At 43.0% G+C, this 26,140-nt stretch overlaps 1 non-coding gene and 1 pseudogene across 1 annotated transcript; one reads left to right on the top strand and one right to left on the bottom strand.

Annotated features, from left to right (window-relative positions):
• Positions 1-13,658: 13,658 nt before the first annotated feature.
• On the bottom strand, positions 13,659-13,733 carry Trnas-cga (transfer RNA serine (anticodon CGA)). Its single transcript has one exon. It is a non-coding gene; the product is annotated as a tRNA-Ser (tRNA).
• An 11,376-nt stretch (positions 13,734-25,109) lies between these two features.
• LOC126195882 (5S ribosomal RNA) lies at positions 25,110-25,227 on the top strand (annotated as a pseudogene).
• The last annotated feature ends 913 nt before the right edge of the window (positions 25,228-26,140 follow it).

Here is a 26,140-nt window from a genome sequence, read left to right on the forward strand (position 1 = left end):
TTTTTTCAATTGTAATGAAAATTCACAACATTTTTTTGCAATTTTTTATTTATATATTCAAAAATATACAGTTTTTTGGAAAAAGGCTGTGTTAAATTATGCAGAAGGTACTGTGTAACATTTACTGAAAGTTTGAAACAAATATGTTTGGAAGATCCTTAGAAAACATGTAATTAGTATGAGAAAATAAAAGTTTTGGGAATCTAGCGACAAAGATTGGATTAACTTTTTAGTGCATTCCAGGTCCATAGGATGGATTATCTTCATCCTCTGCAAACTCCTCCTTCAGCTTCCTCTTGTTCCTCCTCCTGTTTACTCTTGCTTGTATTTCTAGACTCTTTACAGCCCTGTCTGCAGCCCGAAGGCGTTCCTTGTCTAAAGCAAGCATCGCTCGTACCATGTTAGAACCTAACTTCATTCCCATATTTCTAAATACCTTTGCCTTTCCAACATTTCTCCTTTTCTTAAAAGCTTTCAGAGGATTTCTAATAACTTTACTTTTACTCATTATTATACTTCAACAAAACAGAGACTCAAGAAACAGAATTAATTACGAATATTTTCGAGATAACGACAGAGTAAATAAACACGAAACATTCGACAATCACACCAGCGATATATATTGAACCATGACAGGTTAGCCACAACACATACTTTATCTCACATCACTAAAATGTACCTGATGAACACGGACGTTAATAATAACACCATTTGACAGCAGTTTAACAGCGCCACAGTGGGTCACGCCCATGTAAAACACATTTTAAAAGAAATTTAAAAATAGTTGTAGTCTTCGGAATTGAATAAATTATATATCTATTAAAAGGTAATAGTCTGCAGATTCAGAAGACGCAAAAAAGTAAAAATGGAAATTTTCATGATTTTGAGCCTTTCCGGAGCCCCTTAAGGCCGTCAGCACACTCTTCACATTGCGTATCTCAGAATACCAAATTCACTATTGATTCACAAATGGAGTGTCCAGTGCATCTAGGTCCAGTTACGATTTAGCGTTGAGTTTAACTCCCGTCTTGTGGCCACAATGACGTAGGAAACCTTTTCACCGGAGTCAACAGAGTATGAACGATAGCTCCGCCAAAGCACTGTCATTTTATACATTGTATATCCGATGGTAGCGCCATCTGTATATGTTCGTATCGCTGTTCCATGACTTTTGGCAACACAGTGTATATAGGACTTAATAGGCTCAGTTTGTGCACGAGAAAAGTGTTTCTCGCTTTCGGCCTACACAATTTATTAGCCTGAAAAGAGCTAGAAGCTCATGTGCTGCAAAAAAATAGCTTTTGATGACGATGAGTCTATCACCACGTGTATCGAATTACTGCATTTACGTCGCCATACCTGCAGTGCTGTAAAGCTCTTACGGAGTATAATTGCAAGTTCTCCTTATTTATATATCGTAGCCACTAGATAGATTGTAATAAAAGTGAATGGAGCAGGTTTCATGAAGCAAATCTGCCAGTTTTATGTATTCACATATGGCGGTAGGCAACCCGTGGTGTAATTCAAGAATAAAGAGGTGCAGGTCAATAAAATCGCGAAAGCCAAATGTATGATAAATGCAGTATAATGTTTCAAAAGACAACATACATAAAATTATTCGTCATGGAAAATAAAAGCATAGGATTACACTGTTCAACATGCCATCAGAAAATCGTAGCACATGAAGATACAAAATAAAGCAAAAAATTTCTCAAACAATATTTTGCGAGTGAGAGAAACTGTTCATAAGTCACTTTAAGTTGTGGATTTCTTAATTCAAAAATGAATATGGATCACCACGTTTTCTGAAGAGATAAAACCATGAACGAAGGCGTAACGTCTTCCACAGATTGCAGAATTCAACGCGAAAAGGCCACTATTCTGCACAACACTAAGCACTCATGAATTCCACCAACATTAATACAAAAAATATGCTCTTCGTTTCTAGCACTCTCACCATAGTACTGAAGAGTTGATATTCGAATGCGATCATGACGAAAGCACCCGTAAATCACTTGGGCCTCACATGTTGCCAGTAATCGGCATGCTTTGTGCTTCAACTACACGAAGCGTTCCACGTGCAATGAAGACGCACCCAGAGCCCTGATTGGCAGGCACGAGTCAAAGCTTCCGCGAGCCCCTAAAACACAGCTGCCGATTCGTACTACAAAGACGAAACGCTCCAGAGAACATAGACGGCTAGCGTCGAATCGTCTGTTGGTTGACAAGTGACGTATTGTGGCGCCAAGTGCACGACTACAAAATACGCTTGTGACAAAGTGGCCGTCCTTGAAACGCTTCAGAGGTGGGGCTACACTTCTACTCTCGCTTAATCTGTTGGCAGAGTTTACATCTGAATCTGTATCTGCAGATCAAAAGCCACCGTACATTTATTGGCGGCGATTGCTAGTCCCATAATCATTCCCTCCTTGCTGTTGTGTTGACGGCTGGAACGTGAAAAGAATGTCTCTCAGTTCTTCCTATTTTTCCTCCGTGATCTTTACGAGATATGCATATCAGAAAAAATAATTTAGTTTACTGGGTCGTATTCGAACAGGTGCTCTCTAAATTCGAGGAGAGCCCTCCGTGACGTAAGAAGCCTTTCTCAAAGCCCACCACCCTATAGTCTGTAGACCATCAATATGACAACCTCACACTTACTGAACGAATCTCTGGTGACGACCGCAGCAGCTCTTATGTGAATGCTCTCTACCTCTTTCGTTAGTACAACATGAAGCGGTACCACGGCCATCAAACAGTATTTAAGGAATGGCTGGACAGTGGTTTTGTGAGCGACCTCTTCCACCTGTGAATTAAATTCCTTTTGGTTATTGTAATAGATAAGTGCATACATCTAGCGTCTTCCTTCTGATTTAGGGGGTCGCTCCAACAGATACGACTCCGAATAGATATTCGCACGTGATAGACAGATGAGACTGACTCTACTTACTGATAATCAGCCACGTAATATCGTCTGACACATCAATTCCCTAGTCACATGACGTAAATATTTTAGAAGTTGTTCGTGAAATCTAATTTGAATAAAGCAACAAATATAACATGTGTCCCTCTTTTATTAGGTACAGAGGTATAGCTGTTAGAATGTAACAGAAACAAATAATGACCGTATTTCGAAGCCAGTACTATTCAGTCCAGTCATCCGAAAATGCGCACCGTCCTCTTTCGTCTGCTTGAGCGGTCTACAGGAAGTGGCTTCGAAATCCCTGACCGCATATCTACTCTTATGATCTTCATTCGCCATATGATTCCACTTGCCCAAACAGTGCAACTGGGACAATATACAGGGTGATTCAAAAAGAATACCACAACTTTAGGAATTTAAAACTCTGCAACGACAAAAGGCAGAGCTAAGCACTATCTGTCGGTGAATTAAGGGAGCTATAAAGTTTCATTTAGTTGTACATTTGTTCGCTTGAGGCGCTGTTGACTAGGCGTCAGCGTGAGTTGATGCTAAGATGGCGACCGCTCAACAGAAAGCTTTTTGTGTTATTGAGTATGGCAGAAGTGAATCGACGACAGTTGTTCAGCGTGCATTTCGAACGAAGTATGGTGTTAAACCTCCTGATAGTTGGTGTATTAAACGTTGGTATAAACAGTTTACAGAGAATGGGTGTTTGTGCAAAGGGAAAAGTTCTGGACGGCCGAGAACGAGTGATGAAAATGTAGCACGCATCCAGCAAGCATTTGTTCGCAGCCCAGGAAAATCGACTCGCAGAGAGCTGCAAATTCCACAATCAACTGTATGGAGAGTCCTACAAAAAAGGTTAGTTATGAAACCTTATCGTCTCAAATTGGTCAACTACCCGAGGCGATGGATCGGCCGCCAGGCAGCCCGTGACAGAGCACTTCATCACTGGCCTCCAAGAAGCCCTGATCTTACCCCCTGCGATTTTTTCTTATGGGGGTATGTTAAGGATATGGTGTTTCGGTCACCTCTCCCAGCCACCATTGATGATTTGAAACGAGAAATAACAGCAGCTATCCAAACTGTTACGCCTGGTAGGCTACAGAGAGCGTGGAACGAGTTGGAGTATCGGGTTGATATTGCTCGAGTGTCTGGAGGGGGCCATATTGAACATCTCTGAACTTGTTTTTGAGTGAAAAAAGAAACCTTTTTAAATACTCTTTGTAATGATGTATAACAGAAGGTTATATTATGTTTCTTTCATTAAATACACATTTTTAAAGTTGTGGTATTCTTTTTGAATCACCCTGTACTTCTCCAGTTGCGAAAACAACTCAGTATCTTGCGATTATTATCGGTGATGAGCTAAAATGGGCTCGACATATTATTATCAGATATGAAAAAGTCTGCAGTCCCATTAGAGCTATGCGATACTGTGATCGGCGTACAGCGATGCCTTTATACTAGTCGCATTTTGATTACGGCCACCTATGCTACGGATCAGCATCATATAGTGTGCTCCAGAGACGCGGTACTGTGCAGTCCAGGGCCTTCGTTATATTTATTAGAGCGATAATGTCAACTCCCACCAACGCGTTACTGGTTGAAGTGAATGAACCACCGTCAAAGTTGCTACGAATATTCATTGGCAATAAATTCCTCCTGCGTCTCTATTTCGACGAATATGAGCCCTTTACTGAAGAAATCCGGGAATGAGCATCCTACTGTATATGCAGAAGATACTGGAGAAATAAGCAACTTGCACCCGTCGCGGCTCAATGTATAGAGATGCAGGCATTAAGGCACAATGTGGAAAAGGCCTCTTCTACCGCACTTCAACAGGCCATACGAAACGTCGACTCTGCATGTTGATGATGCCAGGATCAGTTTAAAGTGTCAAAACCACGATTCAACTAACACAACGGCCATGGAATTCCTGTGTGATTATTACGATGCGTGTGGAGTGCAGACAGCAAGGTCGAGACATTCTTTATTCACATACTTCTACTATGACAGCCGAGCTGATTGCCAGTTTGGAAGCCGCACTGTTCGCATAGACGTCGACAGGAGATACAGTAGTCGTCATCCGTGGTATCCCTACAACTAGTTATAACCATCATAATAACTGTAGCAACCCCATAGTTGCAGCGAACAGCGATATCGTGTTTCGGGTGCAGACGAACTGCTGCAACACCATGATGATATGAATGAAAGGCCACTTCTCTATACCTGTAAATGAAGAAGTAGATGACCTAGCAAAGCAGGCATCTCGGTATGGAACTATTAAATATGAAAAAAATGGTTCAAATGGCTCTGAGCACTATGGGACTCAACTGCTGTGGTCATAAGTCCCCTAGAACTTAGAACTACTTAAACCTATCTAACCTAAGGACATCACACACATCCATGCCCAAGGCAGGATTCGAACCTGCGACCGTAGCAGTCGCACGGTTCCGGACTGCGCGCCTAGAACCGCGAGACCACCGCGGCCGGCTATTAAATATGAACTCCTTCTCACAAATATCAATGGTCGTGGACATCTAAATCGCTTCTCACTAGTTCATTCCACAGTTCCAAGCGTACCATGTTATAATAAAGCACAACGTTAAGGAGCTTCATGAAAATTACAGTGTGGCTGAAATTAAATAATTAGAAATTTGACAGATTCCTCTATCGTCTCAACCTAAGCGTCGCCCTCCTATGTGTTTGTGGAGAGGAAGTGTATCCAAACCATATATTTCTGCAATGTCTTCGAAATACACATCACAAAAACATCGTTGCGAGTAATCTTCGGGCTCTTTGTCATCAGCTGCCAACCAGCCTCAAAACCTTGACCTTGTTAGCATCCAGCAATACAGCAACATACAAGCTAATGTAGGGTTTGGTCAACAGTGCAAGCATCAACCTGGGCCTCTGATCTAATGCTCCTTGTACTTAGAATGCCAGGAAAAGAGCAAAATTCAGTTAACTAGCTGTATTACCATGTGCAAACACTGCAGAATATGGAAGGCTCAGACTCTATAGGTATGTTACTATGTAGCTCCTATTTGCATGTGTCTGTATACTGGTGTACCTGTACGTGTAGCTATAATACACAACTCAGGTTCTTTTAAACTGTTCTCCTGATCTGTCTAGATGGTACTTACAAATCTACGAAAATATTCAGTTCCCTAACAGCAGGTTCTCAAACAGTTCTCGTAGAACATTCGAAGAACATTTCATTGTTAAGACGCATCCAACATCTGGTTTTGTGTCTTCATTCGCAATGGCTGCTCGATCAAAAATGGTGTCCGTTCTTTCCGACATGCTGAAAGAACGAACACCGCATATGTTTTATTGTTAATTCAGATATATAGTGGACGGAACTGAGACTATCCAGTATGTGCACCAAACGCGATTTACCATTTCAGATTACGTTACCAGTATGATGTTTATAGTAAACTAACAGAGAATATCCTGTGTCCCATTTTGGTCTTGTTTACTCGTTTTCGTATACTCTAATTCTTCTCTTTATCCACTTCCCGGTTCCAGGCTCTACTTGAGAACGCCCTGTTAATTTGCCGGGTCGAGTATCCATTGTCTCTGAACACCGTCCTTAAATGTGCTAGTTCCTTAGGCAAATTCTCTGCATCAGACACCGTATGTTTAAGTACACACATGGTTTGGGATGGGTAATGGCAACTTGAAGAATGCGAGTACAAATCAGTGTGAGTGGGCTTACGATGATCAGAATGACCCACCGAGCCGCCACTCTTCCGTTTAACCAAAACATCCTGGAATGGAAGGTAACCATCTTTCTCTAGTTCCATAGTGTGGCCCTACGGAGAAAAAAGTTAATGGAGTTTTTTCATCACTTAACTCCATACATGAGAATATACGATTTACTATGGAACTACAGAAAGATGCTTGCCTTCCATTCCTGGTTGCTTTTGGTTAAACGGAAGAGTGGCGGCTCTGTGGCACAATTCTGTTAATCGTAGGCCCACTCACACTGATTTGTACTTGCGTTCGTCAAGTTGCCATTACAAATCCCAAACCACGGGTGTATTTAAAGCCCTTGTGCACAGGGCACATACGGTGTCGGATGCAGAGAATTTGCCTAAGGAACTAGCACATTTAAGGACGGTGTTCAGAGACGATGGATACTCGACCCGGCAAATTAACAGGGCCTTCTCAACTAGCGGCAGGAACCGGGAAGTGGATAAAGAGGAGAACTCGCCAGCTTTTCTCCCCTTTGTTGGAAATATCTCCTTCAAAATAGCGAGGAGTCTTAATAATTTTCATGTGAAAGTGATTGTTCGTCCACCTTGTAAGAATTCGGATTAGCTGGGATGGGTGAAGCATGATTTGCTACTGCGGTAGTCGGGAATTTACAAAATACCGTGTCAATGTTGCATGGCCTATATACGACAGACAACGCGTACAGTGGAAGAGCGTTGTACGGAACATCAACGTTGCACTCGCCTACTGCAACCCAATAAGTCTACAGTTGCGGAACATTTAATGGAATACGACAAAACTTCGATTTTGGCCAAATTAACAACTTTTTGGGGCTCCATTATCAAAGAATCCGTTGAAACACGTATCGCAGAAAATCTGATGAACAGTCACAGTAGTTACCAATTGAATAACGCGTCATCTCGACACGAACACTAGCGAGGGCGCTGTCGCTGGTCGGTGTTGTCCTCCTGTCTCCGCGACTGCAGCGCATGCACGACAGTACCATAAGCGCACTACACAAAACGGAGCGGAGAACGTCTTCGCCATTCCTCGTTCGGCTCACCTAAAGACGGCTGGCAGTTTTCCAGCCGAAATATCGTGCAGTGAAGTTTACGACGACAGCCTGCAAGCCCGAAATCTTTTTGAACATGTGCTACAGTGTTTGATTTGCGTTCAAGTAAGACATTAATACAGTGTCACACGTAATCACGTCGTACTTTTAGAAACAAAGGAAACTCCAAATTTTGTATACGGTTACGAAAATATCCATGTTCAGAGACAATAAATGAGATTTGCACTTAATTATCACAGTTGTAGAAGCAATACTACGGAGGCAAAGAAATTTGTCCCAGTTCCTTAATAATTAATCACTTATCTCTAAGTTTCAGTTCCTACTAGGAGAAAGCATGCAATCACTAACAAACAGAAATGTGTTAGTACAAGCTTATGTAACAGATAGACGATGAAAAAATTTAATATAGTAACTATACTTAAAAACGACAGCTACCACAAGAAGAACAATCGCGCAATTCACCTTATAGTATTTTCCGACAGCCTGTTTACTGATTTACAATTTCGTGGTATCACAGAATGTTCCACACTACTGGGCAAAGGAATGAAAGCTTGAACAACGACCTTAAAATATACATTCAGTTCCCCAAAAAGAAACACACGCACATTTCATATAAATACATAATTACAAAGAAACCTCCCGGATAATCGAGAAAGTTCTGCGCACGGCGTTAGTAACGGCTACTGTTTGCTGGAAAGAAAAAGGATGTTTAAGTTCAACGAATAGTTCAACTGAACAGTGTACGGCTACGAGCGTAATTACACATCAACATACCAATAAAGGGGCAGAAAACAAGCCCTCGTATAGCAGAAAAACAAACGGCCTTTGTTACTGAACGTACACCAAAATCTCAACAAGGGGATTAGAAGATTCGATTGCCAACTGCAATTCAGTTTCAAAACAACGCTCCGGTGACGACCAATAGCAAGGTACCATCATGCTGGACGGAAAATCAATAAAATTTTAATGGATGCACACGGTTGGCAAACGAACTTCGATTACATTAGCAGTCAGTACCTTAAATACTAAACAATTGGCACGAATCCTTTTCTCCCAGATTTAACAAGTTAACTAGCAAGCATCAAAGCCACTCACAGCAATAAATGAGGTAACTTAAACTAAAGTCCACAAAGCTCTGCTACATAAGAAGGTAAAAACATAGTATGTCTTAATTACAGAAACTCACAAATTTACGCTGGTATACCGAGCAGTTGGTACAAACACGTGCAGGCCTCTTGAATTCGCACTCAACGTATCAACGACCGGGCCGTAAGCAACATGGGAGACTGCTCACGTATTTTTAGAGTTCCAATATCCTTGAAGGCGGGTAAGACACATCAGCAGACGGCGTCGAACTGGAGAATACAATAGAAAGGAACACATTGCGAACCTCACGCTGTCCTCAAATGCTCTCTACAGAAGTAAGGTACCTCACGTAGTTCCAAGACGGCACGCTTCCCACTTAACCAAGGCGTCACAACCACGGACTTCCACAGTGGGAATAGCTTCTGACGCCCTGCGTCCTCCGGATCCGCCAGGATGAAAACTCATTCTCGGACACGCATCCCCAGGTGGAATACTGAAGTTTTGTCGTCCAGTACAGGAATCGCAAGGCTCAAATCACCACACGCTATGCCTGAAGAGCTCTTCCGGCTCTACCATCTGCAGATACGCGACTCACTCATCACACTGCGACTTGTTTAGATAAAGGTTCGCCTTCCACTAGAGGCAAAGATGGCATGCGGAAGACGTATCTCGACCTACCGACACGGAACGGCTCAAAATGCACTTTAAAAACCATTTATCGTTTTGTTTTAGCTGATAACAAGATGTAGAAATGCCCATTGACAATGATAATTGGTAAGCGCAGTATCAACTGATGACAGTCGCTTAAAATTCAGATCCGGAAATCTAACAAATTGAAAGAGGTGCTCAATTTAAAAACTGCGTTCTTTATGAGACACCCTTCACATTGCGTAGTTGATAAGTTTTGCAAGTGACAGAAGCGGCTTTTGGTACAGGGATAACTTTAAAATCATTGTAACACAAATCGCGCCTCAAATTTAAATGAGGAAAGCTTGTTAGGCAATTTTGCGGCTGTGAGAGCTTACTTTTCGTATCGTCTCATCAGACAACCTTCGTGTTTTGGCGAACCCTTACCACGTGGCCGCTGACCGCTGTGGCCGAGCGATTCTAGCCGCTTCAGTCTGGAACCGCGCGACCGCAACGATCGCAGGTTCGAATCCTGCCTCGGGCATGGACGTGTGTGCTGTCTTTCGGTTAGTTAGTGCAAATGGTTCAAATGGCTCTGAGCACTATGGGACTTAACATCTATGGTCATCAGTCCCCTAGAACTTAGAACTACTTAAACCTAACTAACCTAAGGACGTCACACAACTTCCAGTCGTCACGAGGCAGAGAAAATCTCTGACCCCGCTGGGAATCGAACCCGGGAACCCGGGCGCGGGAAGCGAGAACGCTACCGCACGACCACGAGCTGCGGACGGTTAGTTACTTTTAAGTATTTCTAAGTTCTAGGGGACTGATGACTTCAGATGTTAAGCCTGATAGTGCTCAGAGCCATTTGAACCATTTGAACTACGTTGCTGGATTCAAAAGAGTACCGTGGACGATGAATGGCGGAGCTGTTTTTGTCGACCTCGAAGTTTCTGTTCCAGATTAATTAATGGTCCATGTGAAATGGCATTGGTAATTTATTGTTCTGTTAATTGCTGTCGAAAACTTGTCGTATTGTTTCGGCATTTGGTTATATACAGAACGAATAGGTAGCGCAATGTTGATCACTCACGACAAACTGACGTCCACGATGACAGTCCGTGTTTTTCACGATGTCGCGGTTCTTTATTTTGTTTTCATTCACATATCATAATTACCGTGTAGTTTGGTTCAAGTCGCTCACTCATTGTTCAGCTGAAATTGAGCAATTAACGTCTACAGCGAAAAAACACGAAAACTGCTGTTAAATCCAATATTTCAGCGATTGTCCACCGCCCACCAGCTGTACACATTACTTCAGTTGACGCATGAGGATGAAAGAGAAAGGCTAGTGGACGCATTGTTACATCGTATATATTATTTCTCAAGTCAACAACCACTTTTCTCAACATATACTAATCGTACAGGAAATGTTAGTTCAATTAGTCACCCTTGAAAGCGTTCATATACACTAATGGCCAGTAAAATTGTTACACCACGAAGATGACGTGCTACACACGCGAAATTTAGCCGACAGGAAGAAGATGCTGTGATATGCAAACGATTAGCTTTTCAGAGCATTCACACAAGGCTGGCGACACCTACAACGTGTCGACATGAGGAAAGTTTACAACCGATTTCTCATACACAAACAGCAGTTGACCTGCGTTGCGTGGTGAAACGTTGTTGTGATGCCTCGTGTAAGGAGGAGAAATGCGTACCATCACGTTTCCGACTTTGATAAAGGTCGGATTGTAGCCTATCGCGATTGCGACATTGCTGCTCGCGTTGGTCGAGATGCAGTGACTGTTAGCAGAATATGGAATCGGTGGGTTCAGGAGGGTAATACGGAACGCCGTGCTGGATCCCAACGGCCTCGTATCACTAGCAGTCGAGATGACAGGCATCTTATCCGCATGGTTGTAACGGATCGTGCAGCAAAGTCTCGATCACTGAGTCAACAGATGGGGACGTTTGCAAGACAACAACCATCTGTATGAACAGTTCGACGTTTGCAGTAGCATGGACTATCAGCTCGGAGACCGTGGCTGCGGTTACCCTTGACGCTGCATCACAGACAGGAGCGCCTGCGATGGTGTACTCAACGACGAACCTGGGTGCACGAATGGCAAACGTCATTTTTTCGGATGAATGCAGGTTCTGTTTACAGCATCATGATGGTCTCATCCGTGTTTGGCGACATCGCGATGAACGCACTTTGCAAGCGTGTATTCGTCATCGCCATACTGGCGTATCACCCGGCGTGATGGTATGGGATGCCATTTGTTACACGTCTCGGTCACCTCTTGTTCGCATTGACAGCACTTTGAACAGTGGACGTTACATTTCAGATGTGTTACGACCCGTGGCTCTACCCTTCATTCGATCCATGCGAAACACTACATTTCAGCAGGATAATGCACGAGCGCATGTTGCAGGTCCTGTACGGGCCTTTCTGGATACAGAAAATGTTCGACTGCTGCCCTGGCCAGCACATTCTCCAGGTCTCTCACCAATTGAAAACGTCTGGTCAATGGTGACCGAGCAACTGGCTCGTCACAATACGCCAGTCACTACTCTTGATGAACTGTGGTATCGTGTTGAAGCTGTATGGGCAGCTGTACCTGTACACGCTATCCAAGCTCTGTTTGACTCAATGCCCAGGCGTATCAAGGCCGTTATTACGGCCAGAGACGGTTGTTCTGGGTACTGATTTCTCAGGATCTATGCACACAAATTGGGTGAAAATGTAATCATATGTCAGTTCGAGTATAATATATTTGTCCAATGAATATCCGTTTATCATCTGCATTTCGTCTTGGTGTAGCAATTTTAATGACCAGTAGTGTAGTTGTCCGAGGATAAAGACAGGTTTGCTAAACACAATCCTACTCTTTGAAAGTAGACTTCTAGTCTGCTTCTCACACTGCATACCGATTTTGCGCTTAAAATTACTGTGTGTGGAAACTTTTAATATAAAAGAGACTTTTAACTATCGTAGGGCAAATGGAATCATGGAAACCCAGCTTGATACGTATGTTTTACAAAGCTAACTTATTAATCACGAATAAGAGACTTCCTTTCCACATTAACGTATTACAAATATCATTTTATTTGTTTTAAAGTACCAATTAACAGGATAATTTGCCTACAGCATTGTCGTAGATAACAGTAGTAACTACTACGGTACTACATTGTCTGTGACCGTTGTTCATATTGATTTTCTGAACAAATACACTTTGCGAAACGACAGACGTAGTTGTCATTTTCATCAGCTATCCTCATTTCAACGATTACTTATTCCACAAGCTGTCATGATTTACATCTAGCAAAGTGCAATAGTTTCAATCGGGTCAGCTGTTTACGATTAATGCTCAGATGACTGACACCGGGGAATCTGTTGTAATATAACATAAAAACTTTGCTTTACAATCGAGAAGAAGGCAATTGCCCATTAAAATTGCACTTACGATCACCATAGGTATGTTGCAAGGACAAAGGGTTCAAGGAGTAGGATTGTGTTTACCAAATCCCGTCTTTCCTACCGGGCAACTGTATGTAGCAGTTTCAACGGTAACTAAATGAGCTAACATTTTTGTATCCCTTGTAAGTAGGCTGTTTAGGTTTTTATATTGGTAACGCCACGTAGCGCTCTGTATGAAAATCACTGACTGTGCTGAGTGCAGTCTGTAGCTGGTTAGCATTGTTGGAATATTCGCTATTGTAGTGTTGGGCAGTTGGATGTGAACAGTGCGTAGCGTTGCGCAGTTGGAGGTGAGCCACCAGCAGTGGTGGATGCGGGGAGAGAGATGGCGGAGTTTTGAGAGCGGATGATCTGGACGTGTGTCCATCAGAGACAATAAATTTGTAAGACTGTTATATATATTATGACTTTTGAATACCATTAAGTTAAATACATTGTTTGTTCTCTATCAAAATCTTTCATTTGCTAACTATGCCTATCAATAGTTAGTGACTTCAGTAGTTAGAATCTTTTATTTAGCTGGTAGTATTGGCGCTCGCTATATTGCAGTAGTTCGAGTAACGAAGGTTTTTGTGAGGTAAGTGATTCATGAAAGGTATAGGTTATTGTTAGTCGGGGCCATTCTTTTGTAGGGATTATTGAAAGTCAGATTGCATTGCGCTAAAGATATTGTGTGTCAGTTTAGTGATGATATGAATAAGTAAAGAGAGAAATGAAACTTCCTGGCAGATTAAAACTGTGTGCCCGACCGAGACTCGAACTCGGGACCTTTGCCTTTCGAGGTCAAGTGCTCTACCAACTGAGCTACCGAAGCACGACTCAGGCCCGGTACTCACAGCTTTACTTCTGCCAGTACCTCGTCTCCTACCGGAGAGCTTCTATAAAGTTTGGAAGGTAGGAGACGAGGTACTGGCAGAAGTAAAGCTGTGAGTACCTGCCGTGAGTCGTGCTTCGGTAGCTCAGTTGGTAGAGCACTTGCCCGCGAAAGGCAAAGGTCCCGAGTTCGAGTCTCGGTCGGGCACACAGTTGTAATCTGCCAGGAAGTTTCATATCAGCGCACACTCCGCTGCAGAGTGAAAATCTCATTCTAAAGAGAGAAATGTCTGTGCACGTTCAGTTTTGCTCAGCTGTTTGAAAACCAAATAACGTAAGGGGTTTATCAGTACAATCATTCATAAATTTTTCTAAGGGGAGGTTTCACCTTTAGAGAACGATAAGAACAAAACTTTCACGGTTATTTTCTTACCTCAAATATCGTTTACACTGAGGTATTGCAATATTCTGTAAAAAATTCTTTTCAAACTGATGTGCAACTAAATGTAAATACAAGAAAGTATCCTAAATTCATGATTATTATTTCACTTGCTTCAGTTCACTTTTAAAGACATTTTCTCTTATTTCCCACAACAGCCCTTACACCAACGGCTACACTTATTCCAAATACTGTCATTGCTTAAATCTATATAGAGAGCGAAAGTCTCATATGTGTCCCCCAGTTGTAAGTAAAAGGTTGTTTACGTTTATACTTTATTAGAGTGTTTGTTCGTACTAAAAATGAAGTTACCTTTTTTATTCCTGTTATGCCGGATATGCAAATTTTCTATTTTAGTCGATGTGTGATTGGTACAAATCTACATGATGAAAGAAACGGAAGCCAGGTAAGGATTCATCTCCCAAAAACTGTATGATAAATCTACTAGACAAAAAAAATAAAAGAAATATTGTTTCACTAGCCTTTGCATTTGTCATTAAATCAGAGGGTTAAGTTTTATATACGGGTCGTAGACTGTGAAACAGCTTTAAGCCAACAACAATAAAGGAGGCTCTGAGCACTATGGGACTCAACTGCTGAGGTCATTAGTCCCCTAGAACTTAGAACTAGTTCAACCTAACTAACCTAAGGACATCACACACATCCATGCCCGAGGCAGGATTCGAACCTGCGACCGTAGCGGTCTCGCGGTTCCAGACTGCAGCGCCAGAACCGCGCGGCCACTTCAGCCGGCAATAAAGGAGGAAAATGTTGTATTTTTAATAAACTATCGTAAATTTTACTACTTCATATCTTATTCAAGGTCAGTCGTTTGAAAATTTGTGGTAAGATCTTATAGGACTAAACTGCTGAGGTCATCGGTCCCGAAGCTTACACACTACTTAATCTAACTTAAAGTAACTTACGCTAAGGATGACACACACACATACACACACACACATATGCCAGAGGGAGGACTCGAACCTCCGACGGGGGCGGCCGTGCGGACCGTGGAAGTCGCCCTGGACCGCGCGGCTACACGGTGCGGTAAAGTAAGTGATAATTTATAGTTTATGCGCTAGTTAATTACAATTGTAAGATCTCCAATGGTGTGACGAAAACAATATGTCCTGTTTCACATTCTATAATGACAATGTCAGATAGGCAGGAACAGCGAATTGGTGCCAACTTCAAAGGTAAATTTTACAACAGTTTAATAGTGTAGTGTTAAGTAGTCAGAATAGCCTCTGTTTGAAGCGTTATTTCGATAGTTAATTGGCTGTGCAGTCTAAAAAGAAACTGAAGGGACAGATGTAAACTCTTCGAGAATTCTGCTGCTCTGCTGTTATATAATAAGTGAGGTTTTTGTCGTATTAGGCTGGCGCCTAAAGTTCATAGCGTTTTTCCGTAAGTTTAATTAACGCAACAAATACGCATAACAGAGACTTTAGTCATCAATAATATATTGTGCGTCACTATTTATAACACTCTGTCAACGCTGGAGTAACATTTCGATTCCACCACTGGAGAAATCAAGTGGTTTTGACACGAAGAACTGCTGTAACTTTATTTGGAGAGCATTCTCATCCGGAAAGGAAGTTCTTTGACAGTAAATGTCACCAGTGCTGGTTACATCTCCAGGAAGCAATTCGTAGTTCAACTTATTGTAGCTGGTCCACCAGACGCATAACATTACCTTTTGTGGATGGGCGAAAGTCTTTCTATGGGTGCTTTGTTTGGGCTCAGCCATTCCCTTCTTTTTCTTACGTTAGCATAAAGACAGCATTTCTTGCTGCAAGTAACGATACACGTTAGGAATGGTCGGAGTTTTCCAGTAGCCAGTTGATGACTAACAGGCATGGCCACCCACTGATTTTTGTGATTTTGGCTTAGAGCTTTCGAAAACCACACACTCGATATGTGAACCTCCCCACTGCATGCAAACATCGCACGATGATGGAATGATCACAGTTCACTGCATTCTCCAGTTCTCGAGTACACTGACGTGAATCATTGTGGAACAATGCATTTAAACACTCCTCGTCAACTCTAGAAGGTCTTCCTGAACGTGCAGAGTCACTAACGCCAAAATAATCTTTCTTAAAACAAGACAATCATTTTCTTGCCGTGATCTACCCAATGGCATTATCCCCGTACAGGGCGCAAATACTCCTGGCTACCTCCGCAACAGTCATCATTCTACTGCACTCAGAAGAGTATGTCGAATGTTTCGATTTATCCATTTAGCACTACATTTTCTAGCGTCCGCAGCTCCACTCGCTATCTCTAAAGGATAAAATGACAATAAGTAAGCTCAAATAGCAACAGTGAACTGTTGTAGTTATGGTCTTCAGTTAAGAGACTGGTTTGATGCAGCTCTCCATGCTACTCTATCCTGCACAAGCTTCTTCATCTCCAAGTAACTACCGCAACCTACATACTTCTGAATCTGCTTAGTGTATTCATCTCTTCGTCTCCCTCTACGATTTTTATCCTCCACGCTGCCCTCCAATATTAAATTGCTGATCCCTGCTGCCTCAAAACATGTCCTACCAACCGATCCCTTCTTCTAGTCAAATTGTACCACAAACTCCTCTTCTCCCCAATACTATTCAGTACCTCCTCATTGGTTACGTGATTTACCCATCTAATCTTCAGCATTCTTCTGAAGCAGTACATTTCGAAAGCTTTTATTCTCTTCTTGTCTAAAGTAGTTATCGTCCATGTTTCTCTTCCTTACATGGCTACACTTCATACAAACACTTTCGGAAAAGGCTTTCTGACAGTTAAATTTATGCTCGATGTTAAAAAATGCCTCTTCTTCAGAAACGCTTTCCTTGCCATTCCCAGTCTTCATTTTATATCTTCTCTACTTCGAACATCATCAGTTACTTTTCTCCCCAAGTAGCAACACTCATCTACTACTTTAAGTGTCTCTCATTTCCTAATCTAATTCCCTCAGCATCACCTGAGCTAATTATACTACACTCCATTACCCTTGTTTCGCTTTTTATGATGTTCATCTCATATCCTCCTTTCAAGACACTGTCCAATCCGTTCAAATCCTCTTCCAGGTCCTTTGCTGTCTCTGACACAATTACAATGTCATCGGCAAACCTCGAAGTTTTTTTTTCTTCCTCATGGCTTATAATTCCTACTCCAAATTTTTCTTTTGTTTTCTTTACTGGTTGCTCAATATACAGACTGAATAACGTCGGGGATAGGCTGCAACCCTGTCTCCCTCCGTTCCCAACCACTGCTTAACTTTCTTAAAACTGCCATCTCATTCTGTACAAATTTTTAATAGCCTTTCGCTCCCTGTATTTGACCCCTGCCACTTTCTAAGTCTACAAATGGTGAAAACGTAGATTTGCCTTTCCTTAAGCAATCTGCTAAGATAAGTCGTACGGCCAGTATTTCCTCACGTGTTCCAACATTTCTACGAAATCCAAACTGATCCTCCCCAAGGTCAGCTTGCAGCAGTTTTTCCATTCGTCTGTAAAGAATTCGCGTTAGTATTTTGCTGCCGTGAGTTATTAAACTGAGAGTTCAGTAATTGTCAATCCTGTCAATACCTGCTTTCTCTGGGATTGGAATTGTTACATTCTTCTTGAAGTCTGAGGGTACTTTGCCTGTCTCATACATCTTGCTCACCAGATGGTAGAGCCGGCCGGAGTGGCCGTGCGGTTCTGGGCGCTACAGTCTGGTCCCGAACAACCGCTACGGTCGCAGGATCGAATCCTGCCTCGGGCATGGATGTGTGTGATGTCTTTAGGTTATATAGGTTTAATTAGATTTACGTTCTAGGCTACTGATGACCTCAGAAGCTAAGTCGCACAGTGCTCAAAGCCATTTTAACCAGATGGTAGAGTTTTGTCATGACTGGCTATCCCAAGTCTATCTGTAGTTCTAGTGGAGTGTTGTCTACTCCCGGGGCCTTATTTCGACTTAAGTCTTTCAGTGCACTATCACATTCTTCACGCAGTATCGTACTTCCCATTTCATCTTCATTTACGTCCTCTTCCATCTCCATATCACCCTCAAGCGCATCACCCTTGTATAGACCCTCTATATACTCCTGCCACCTTTCTCCACCGGAGCTCTTGAGATTCATACAGGCTTTCTCCAAAGGCCTCTTTAATTTTCCTGTAGGCAATATCTACGACGGTTGGAACTTCAATAGTGGCAACTATTTACTTACAGCTCGTAAAAAATAGATACCAGTTTCAAAGTTTTAATGACTTTCAGAGTAGTTACTAGCATTGTGTATAACCCGTTCCAGCAATGTGGAAGTCATAGGACACTCATAGCAGTGCCAGTTATGTTGACAGTTCGAGCGGCGCAGTCTATTGCCCGACGAATTTCTAGCAGTTCTGAAGCGAATGCCGTGAAGTGTTTCCTTCAGTTTAGAAATCGAGTTGAACTTACGAGGGCTTAAGTCAAGGGAGTGCAGTAGGTGGTATAGCACTTAGCAGCCCCATCAGTGAAACAAATCTCTAACACCTTGCACTGTATGTGCTTGAGCAATGCCCTGCAAAATGAGGGTCAGGCCCTGTAGAAAGTATCATCACTTCTGTCTCTATGCTGTTCATTTTTCGAACACAACCTAAGACCAGCTTAGAGACAGAAGTGATGACACTTTCTGCAGGACTGTCCATCATTTTGCAGCACAATGCTCAAGCTCGTACAGTGCAAGCTGTTACTGATTTGTTTGAGTGATGGGGCTGCTAAGTGCTATACCACCTACTGAACTCCTATGACTTAAGCCCTCGTAAGTTAAACTCGATTCCTAAACTGAAGGAAACACTTCACGGCATTCGCTTCAGACTGCTACAAATTCGTCGGGTAATAGACTGTACCGCTGGAACTGTCAACACAACTGGCACTGCTAAAAGTATCCTACGACCTCCACATCGCTGCCAACAGGTTATACACAATGCTGGTGAAAACTTTGAAGGTCAGTAAAACTTTGAAACACGTATCTATTTTGGCCGAGCTGTAAATAAATGGTTGTCACTATTAAAGTTCGAAACCTCGTATCTTACCCCTAGTGATACATGCCTCTACATCCTTACATTTGTCTTCTAGCCATTCCTGATTAGCCATTTTGCACTTCCTGTCGATCTTACTTTTGAGACTTTTGTATTCATTTTTGGCCTACTTCATCTACTACATTTTTATATTTTCTCCTTTCATCAATTAAGTTCAATATCTCTACTGTCACCCAAGATTTCTACTAGCCCTCGTCTTTTTAGGTACTTCATCCTCCGCTGCCTTCACTATTTCATCTCTCAAAGTTACTGTATTTCTTTCCCCCTTCTTGACAGATCCCATCTCCTAAAATTCCCGCCTTTTCTCAGTTTTTCAGTTTTAATCTACAGTTCATAACCAATAAATTGTGGCCAGAGTCCACATGTGTCCCTGGAAATGTTACACAATTTACAACCTGGTTCCTAAATCTCTGTCTTACTATTATACAATCTTTCCACGTATACAACCTTATGCTCTGGGCAAAATTCTACCAGGCCGCTTCCTGTTTGATTCCTTACCCCCATTCCATATTAACCAACAACTTTTCCTTTTCTTCCTGTTCCAACTATCGAATTCCAGTCACGCATGAGTATTAAATTTTCGTCTCCCTTCACTATCTGTATAATTTCTTTTATCTCGTCACACATTTCTTAGATCTCTTCGTCGTCTGCAGAGCTAGTTTATACATAAGCTTGTACTACTATGGTAGGCGTGGGCTTCCTTCTTGTCTATCTTGGCTACAATAATGCGTTCACTATGCTGCTCGTAGTAGCTTACCTGCGCTCCAATTTTTTTTATTCGTTACTAAACCTAGTTCTGCATTACTCCTATTTGATTTTGTATTTGCAACCCTGTACTCACCCGAGCAGGAGTCTTGTTCCTCCTGCCACCGAAATTCACTAATACCCGCTATATCTATCCATTTCCCTTTTAAAATTTCCTAACCTGCCTACCCGATTAAGGGATCTGACATTCCACGCTCCGATCCGTAGAACGCCAGTTACCCCTATCCTGATAACGACATCCTCCTGAGTAGTCCCCTCCCGGAGATACGAATGGGGGACTATTTTACCTCCGGAATATTTTACTAGAGAGGATGCCATCAGCATTCAACCATACAGTAAAGCTGCATGCCGTCGGAGAAAATTGCGGCTGTAGTTTCCCCTTGCTTTCAGCCGTTCGCAGTACCAGCACAGCAAGGCCAGATCAGTCAAGGCCAGATCAGTCTGTCATCCAGACTGATGCCCCTGCAACTACTGCAAAGGCTGCTGCCCTCTTCAGGAACGACACGGTTGTCTGGCCTCTCAACACATACCCCTCCGTTGTGGTTGCACCTACGGTACGGCTATCTGTATCGTTGAAGCACGCAAGCCTCCCCACCAGCGGCATGGCCCATGGTTCTTGGGGAGGGGGGGGGGGGACAGTGAACTACAAATAAAAAATTACAATCGGTAAATAAACCCATCGCAGTCGGAATGCCAACATGCAAAACAAAAACGCTACGAAGTTATGCACCGAGCTAATACTTACAAGGGAACCTCCTCATCGCACCCCCCTCAAATTTAGTTATAAGTTGGCACAGTGGATAGGCCTTGAAAAACTGAACACAGATCAGTCGAGAAAACACGAAGAAGTTGTGTGGAACTATGAAAGAAATAAGCAAAATATACAAACTGAGTAGTCCATGCACAAGATAGGCAACATCAATGATAGTGTGAGCTCAGGAGCCCCGTGGTCCCGTGGTTAGCATGAGCAGCTGTGGAATCATAGGTCCTTGGTTCCATTCTTCCCTCGAGTGAAAATATTACTTTCTTTATTTTCGCAAAGTTATGATCTGTCCGTTCGTTCATTGACGTCTCTGTTCACTGTAATAAGTTTAGTGTCTGTGTTTTGCGACCGCACCGCAAAACCTTGCGATTAGTAGACGAAAGGACGTGCGTCTCCAATGGTGACCAACAAATTTGATCGCAAGGTCATAGGCCAACCGATTCCTCCACAGGAAAACACGTCTGATATATTCTATACGACACTGGTGACGCATGTGCGTCACATGACAGGAATGTGTTGTCGACCCACCTAACTTGTATACTTGGCGAATTGGCAAAAAGATTCTTCTACCTTGCCCGATTTAGGTTTTCTTGTGGATATGATAATCACTCCCAAAAAAGTGATGAACACATAAGAGTTTGTCACATAAACTGCAACAAATGAATGCAACAGTTTCACAGTCGCACAGTTTTCCCTGTGCTCTGTCAAAGCATATGCTTTTAACGTTTTCAAATTTTTCCGTGTGTAGAGCGTCAAATCCTGCATATGTCCACGCAAATCTGAACATGTCCTGGAATTTTGGAGAGCGAAGTTGATTATGTGTGAGTGCCTGAACTTTTATAATTGTCTGAAAATAAAAAATTAAACTTTTCACTCGAGGGAGGACTTGAACGAAGGAACGCTCGTCCCGCAGTTGCCCACGCTAACCACGGCACCACGACTCTCCCAAGCTCACACAATCCTTGATATTGCCTATCTTGCGCATCTTTGTATATTTTGCTTATTTTTTCATAGTTACACACAACTTATTCCTGTTTTCTCGATTGATCTGTGTTCAGTTTTTCAAGGCCTATCTACTGTGCCAACTTATAACTAAATCGGGTGGGGAGGGGGGGGGGTGCGATGGGGAGGTTCCCTTCTAAGAAGGAAAGTGGAACCTCAAGTATGTGAGAAGGGACTGTGTGAGAGCACGGCTGGTGTGAGACTCTGGCGGTGGCAAAGAACAGAGGAGCAGCCGTGGCGAGAGTGCTGCCGGCGAGGCGGAAAGAAAGGGAGGCAGAGAGAATGGAGCGGAGGAGGAGGACGAGGAGGAGGAGGAGAGATAATCGCCGGTGAACTTTCGCTCTGATTCCAAGGGGCCGACACCGTTGCGGTGACTCTGTCGCTCTCTGCTTCGCAGCAAACACGTCGCCTCCGCTGTTCCTCGCGTCTAGCGAAATGTTTCCTCCTGACACTGCCTGAGAAGCCGCCAGTATGACAGATATCGCCAGTAAACAGAGAGACACCTGCTTAACAGCCAAGAGGCAGCGGGGCTATTACACGACCCTTACGCAGAACCAGCTAGACCTTACTCAAAAGCGGTAAGCTGATTTCCGTGGAAATTTTTTTCTTTTCGGCTGGATCGTGGGCGAGCGGAATAATTACTGTAGTTGTTTCACTTGAACTTTCCAACTGCAGTACCGTAATGCTGATGTTGCTGGATAAGTGGCCGTTACATTAAGACTATAGATAATCCTTTAGCAGACACTGTTACGGCGTACTTGGGTTGTTCGTCGACTGTTATCCGTAGATTAACTCTTACTGCCAAATATTAAGTGAATAACAAGTTTCTTTTGTTGGCTATTTTTACAGCAGCTATATACAGGATGGTCCATTGATCGTGACCGGGACAAATATCTCACGAAATAAGCGTCAAACGAAAAAACTACAAAGAGCGGAATTCGTCTAGCTTGAAGGGGGAAACCAGATGGCGCTATGGTTGGCCCGCTACATCGCGCTGCCATAGGTCAAACTGATATCAACTGCGTTTTTTTTTTAATAGGAACCCCCATTTTTATTACATATTCGCGTAGTACGTACAGAAATATGAATTAGTAGGACCACTTTTTTCGCTTTGTGACGGATGGCCCTGTAATATGGCTCACAATTTTAGACGAACAGTTGGTAACAGGTAGGCTTTTTAAATTAAAATACAGAACATAGGCACCTTTGAACATTTTATTTCGGTTGTTCCAATGTGATACATGTACCTTTGTGAACTTATCAGTTCTGAGAACGATTCCTGTTACATCGTGATTACCCGTAAATACCACATTAGTGCAATAAATGTTCAAAATGATGTTCGTCTTCCTCAATGCATTTGGCAATACGTGTAACGACATCCCTATGAACAGCGAGTAGTTCGTCTCCTGTAATGTTCGCACATGCATTCACAATGGGCTGACGCATGTTGTCAGGCGTTGTCGGTGGATCACTATAGCAAATATCTTTCAACTTTCCCCACAGAAAGAAATTCGGGGTCGTCAGATCCGGTGTGTGTGCGGGCCATGGTATGGTGCTTCGACGACCAATCCACCTGTCATGAAATGTGCTATTAGTACCGAGTCAACAGCACGCGATCTATGTGTCGGACATCCATCTTCTTGGAAGTACATCGCCATTATGTCATGCAGTGAAACATCTTGTAGTTAGTAAATCAGCATACGTTGCACCATTTAGATTTCCATCGATAAAATGGGGGCCAATTAATCTTCCTCCCATACTGCTGCACCATACATTAACCCGCCAAGGTCGCTGATGTTCCAGTTGTCGCAGCCATCGTGGATTTTCCGTTGCCCAATAGCGCATATTATGCCGGTTTACGTTACTGCTGTTGGTGAATGACTGCCCGCATCTCGTGGTCGTGCGGTAGAGTTCTCGCTTCCCACGCCCGGGTTCCCGGGTTCGATTCCCGGCGGGGTCAAGGATTTTCTCTGCCTCGTGATGGCTGGGTGTTGTGTGCTGTCCTTAGGTTAGTTAGGTTTAAGTAGTTCTAAGTTCTAGGGGACTGATGACCATAGATGTTAAGTCCCATCGTGCTCAGAGCCATTTGAACCATTTGGTGAATGACTCTTTGTTCGGTAAATAGAATGCGTGCAAGAAATCTGCCATCGTCCCGTAATTTCTCTTGTGCCCAGTGGCAGAACTGTACACGACGTTCAAAGTCGTCGCCATGCAATTCCTGGTGCATAGAAATATGGTACGGGTGCAATCGATGTTGATGTAGCATTCTCAACACCGACGTTGTTGAGATTCCCGATTCTCACGCAGTTTGTCTGCTACTGATGTGCGGATTAGCCGCGGCAGCAGCTAAAACACCTACTCTGGGCACCATCATTTGTTGAAGGTCGTGGTTGACGTTTCACATGCTGCTGAACACTTCCTGTTTCCTTAAATAACGGAACTATCCGGCGAACGGTCCGGACACTTGGATGATGTCGTCCAGGATACCGAGCAGCATACACAGCACACGCCCGTTGGGCATTTTGATCACAATAGCCATACGTCAACACGATATCGACCTTTTCCGCAGTTAGTAAACGGTCCATTTTAATATGGGTAATGTGTTACGAAGAGAATACCGTCCGCACTGGCGGAATGTTACGTGATACGACGTACTTATACGTTTGTGACTATTACAGCGACATCTATCACAAAGCGAAAAAGTGGTCCAACTAAAACATTCATATTTCTTTACGTACTACACGAATATGTAATAACAAATGGAGGTTCCTATTTTTAAAAAAACGCAGTTGGTATCCGTTTGACCTATGGTAGCGGCATCTAGCGGCCCAACCATAGCGCCATCTGGTTTCCCCCTTGAAGCTAGACGAGTTTCGTTCTTTGTAGTTTTTTTTTCGTTTGACGCTTATTTCGTGAGATATTTGTCCCGGTCACTATCAATGGACCACCCTGTATAAATTACAGTAGTTCAACGCAACAATGCCTTTTGCATGCTGCACATTTAGTTTTTTATTTATCTTGTGCGCACAGAGGCGTTTCGCCTAGATTCAAGGCATCCTCAGTGGGTGCAAATCAACGTATAATTAATTATTTTTAAGCCAAACAGCTTTCTCTCAGATAGCAAACTGCTTGGAAGTTTGCACTTTTCTTTTGGTCACTGCTCTGAACATTTAGCAAAGGAAAACTGTGAAGTGTCAACCAGTTTACCAACTGAGAGAAAGTTTATTGGTTTAAAAATATTGAATCAGATGTTGGACACTCACTGAAGATGCCTTGAAAGTAAGACGAAACCCGTCTGAGTACACAAGATAAGTAAAGGAAGGCGTTTTTATTTTAGCTGTTGTAGTTTATATTAGGCGCCAACGGCCTTGCCTCAGTGGTAACACCGGTTCCCGTCAGATCACCGAAGTTAAGCGCCGTCGGGCTGGTCTAGCACTTGGATGGGTGACCATCCGGTCTGCCGAGCGCTGTTGGCAAGCGGGCTGCACTCAGCCCTTGTGAGGCAAACTGAGGACTAATTTGACTGAGAAGTAGCAGCACGGAAAATCGTAAACTGACATACGGCCGGGAGAGCAGTATGCCGGCCACACACCCTTCCATATCCGCATCCAGTGACGCCTGTGGGCTGAAAATGACACGGCGGCCGGTCGGTACCTCTCGGCCTTCATGGCCTGTTCGGGAGGAGTTTAGTTTAGTTTCGTTTATATTAGATGAACCCTTATGTCGCATATCCAAAAGCTGGACAAAGAGATACCAGGCAGCTGAGAGTGTTCTTTTCCATACAACAAACAAGTAAAAGTGACAGATTACACTTTTCGGACGTACGCCATGTATTAACACTACGAATTCTGAGTGTAACCATCACTGCGTATGACATATGAACAGAAATTCAGGATAACTACAAAGATGACGTTTAGTTTGTGGGGCGCCCAACTGCGCGGTCATCAGCGCCCGTACAAAGTCCCAGTTTTTACACAGTCCATTTTCTTTTTTAAAATCCAATCTAGTCACACTGACAGATTATGATGATGATGATGAAATGATGAGGACAACACAAACACCCAGTCCTCGGGCAGAGAGACTCCCCAAACCGGCCTGGAATTAACTACAAAGAGTTGACCCAGTATCTAAGCTGGAGGGGGGCAACTGATTAATTTCATTACGTGCAACGGTGCAGCCTGGAGGAAACATTGAATCTGTTTCTAAATAAAACTCCAAAATATAAAAAACTGTACATATTACTTGGCTGGGATAATACAGCTACGAACGTACGGAAGTCTCACTGCAGAACATATTAATTACCCCCTTAAAATGGCAGACAGTCAGACAGATCCGTTTAATTTGCTGGAGATGATGTGAGTGCAATGGGAATTCCACTGTTAAGTGCTG

This window comes from Schistocerca nitens, chromosome 7 (assembly GCF_023898315.1).
Source record: "Schistocerca nitens isolate TAMUIC-IGC-003100 chromosome 7, iqSchNite1.1, whole genome shotgun sequence".
Taxonomy (NCBI): domain Eukaryota; kingdom Metazoa; phylum Arthropoda; class Insecta; order Orthoptera; family Acrididae; genus Schistocerca; species Schistocerca nitens.